The sequence below is a fragment of the Arachis duranensis genome, chromosome 6, assembly GCF_000817695.3.
Source record: "Arachis duranensis cultivar V14167 chromosome 6, aradu.V14167.gnm2.J7QH, whole genome shotgun sequence".
NCBI classification, from domain to species: Eukaryota; Viridiplantae; Streptophyta; class Magnoliopsida; order Fabales; family Fabaceae; genus Arachis; species Arachis duranensis.
The window spans coordinates 64,391,016-64,393,183 of NC_029777.3; the positions used below are offsets into that span (position 1 = coordinate 64,391,016).

Here is a 2,168-nt window from a genome sequence, read left to right on the forward strand (position 1 = left end):
GCTAGCTGCTTGGTGATCATCTTATTTTGAGCTAGCAATGCATCCATGTAGTTCAGCTCCATTACTCCTCGAGTGTTACTTCTTTCAGAGGCATAGAAGTAGTCATTCTCAGCTACTATTTCAATGACATATATGGCCTCTTCAATGGTTTTCTTCTTGTTTAGAGAGCCCCCTGATAAATGATCTACAGTCTTCTTTGACTCATAGGAAAGACCTTCATAGAAAATGTGAAGTTGAACCCATTCATTGAACATATCTGGTGGGCATCTTCTTGTTAAGTCCTTGAACCTCTCCTATGCCTCATAGAGAATCTCACCATCTTGTTGCCTGAAATTTTGCACCTCATCTCTCAGCCTATTAATTCTTTAAAGAGGGTAGAATCTTGCCAAAAATTTGTTCACCACATCTTCCCAATTTGTTAAGCTCTCCTTTGGGAAGGATTCAAGCCACTTGGATGCCTTGTCCCTGAGTGAAAAAGGGAATAAAAGCAGCCTATAGACATCCGAGTGGACTCCATTAGACTTCACAGTGTCACAAATTCTCAAAAAGGTGGTTAGATATTGATTGGGGTCTTATTGAGCACTTCCTCCAAATAAGCAGTTGTTCTGAACAAGAGTGATGAGCTGGGGTTTTAGTTCAAAGTTGTTGGCATGTATGGTAGGCTTCTGGATGCTACTTCTATAGTTTCCTGGATTTGGATTAATGTAGGAGCCTAGAACTCTCCTTTCTTGCCCAGCATGATTTGCAGGGCCTTCTCTAGCATAGTTGTGAGCTTCTCCTTAATGATTGTTTTCCAAGTTCTCTTCCATGTTGGTTTCAAAGTACTCTTCCTCTTCCTCAGCATTAACAACTCCTTTCCCTCTTGCTTCCCTCCTTAGTCTCTGGAGGGTCCTTTCAGGTTCTGAATCAAAGGAAGTTGAAGCTCCCCCTCTTCTCCCTGTCATACAACTAACAAAGCACACAGCAAGAGATGAAATAAAGGGATTATTCTTGTTAGAGTGATTGTTAGTGTGAGTGATGCAAATTATCAAACAGTTAGTGGGTTAGTGAGCAGAATTGTAGATAATAACAAAGAAAAAAAGAAAACAGAGGGGGTATAGAGGGTGAGGAAGAAACGAAACAAACTGAAGGTAAACAATTGGATAAAGTAAACAAACAAAAGAAAAAATGCTCAATCTAGTGAACTTCCAACTTAATCATTGTTGATACAAAATGAATCCCCGGCAACGGCGCCATAAACTTGATGCATGAAAACATGCCTATCAACAAATTTCCTTTCGGCAAGTATACCGAATTATCGTCAAGTAAAAACTCACAATAGAGTGAGGTCGAATCCCACAGGGATTGATTGGTCAAGCAACTTTAGTTGGAAGAGTATGCTAGTTGAGCTAAACAAAATTTAGTTTGAGAATTGCAGAAAATTAAATGGTGGGAAAGTAAATAGCAGAAACTAAAGTGCAGAATCTTAGATGGGGATTTGGGGAAATGAGCATGAAAATAAATGGCAGAAAGTAAAGAGAATGGGTAAGATCAGAAATGGGGAATTTATTGGGCTTAGGAGATGTTGTATTCTCCGGATCAAATTCATTTTCATCTCTTCCTCAATCAAAGCATCTATTGACCTCCTTGGCAATCTTAAGTGATTGGGTTCCAATTCCTTGGTGACCCAATCTCTCTAAGCTTGAACAATTGCCCAATTCCTTGATTTAATTACTCCTGGAAAGAGATGAAGTGTGGTCACTGATTATACCACATGTATTTCCAAATCAAAGTGTTGGGAGGATTACATGTCACTATATCCGCCCAGACCCCAATTTGGTCCAACATGAGAAAGCATTTCTAGCATGATCTCCTCATCCCTTTTCCAAGGCTCAGAGGACATCAAATTATGGAGAGTTTCTTTTCCAAGACAACTAACCAATTGAATTAAGATCGAAAGCTTTCTAGTAAATCAAAAGAGAAGAAAGAAGAAGAGATTGAAAACTATAATTGATCCATCAAATTACAACAGAGCTCCCTGATGAGCGGATAATTTATACGCTTTTTGGCATTGTTTTTAGTATATTTTTGGTATGATCTAGTTAGTTTTTAGTATATTTTTATTAGTTTTTAGTTAAAATTCACTTTTCTGGACTTTACTATGAGTTTGTGTGTTTTTCTGTGATTTC

General features: G+C 38.3%; 1 non-coding gene across 1 annotated transcript; it reads left to right on the forward strand.

The window, feature by feature from the left end:
- The first annotated feature begins 249 nt into the window (after positions 1 to 249).
- On the forward strand, positions 250 to 356 carry LOC127740178 (small nucleolar RNA R71). Its single transcript, XR_008000859.1, has one exon. It is a non-coding gene; the product is annotated as a small nucleolar RNA R71 (small nucleolar RNA).
- Positions 357 to 2,168: the final 1,812 nt, after the last annotated feature.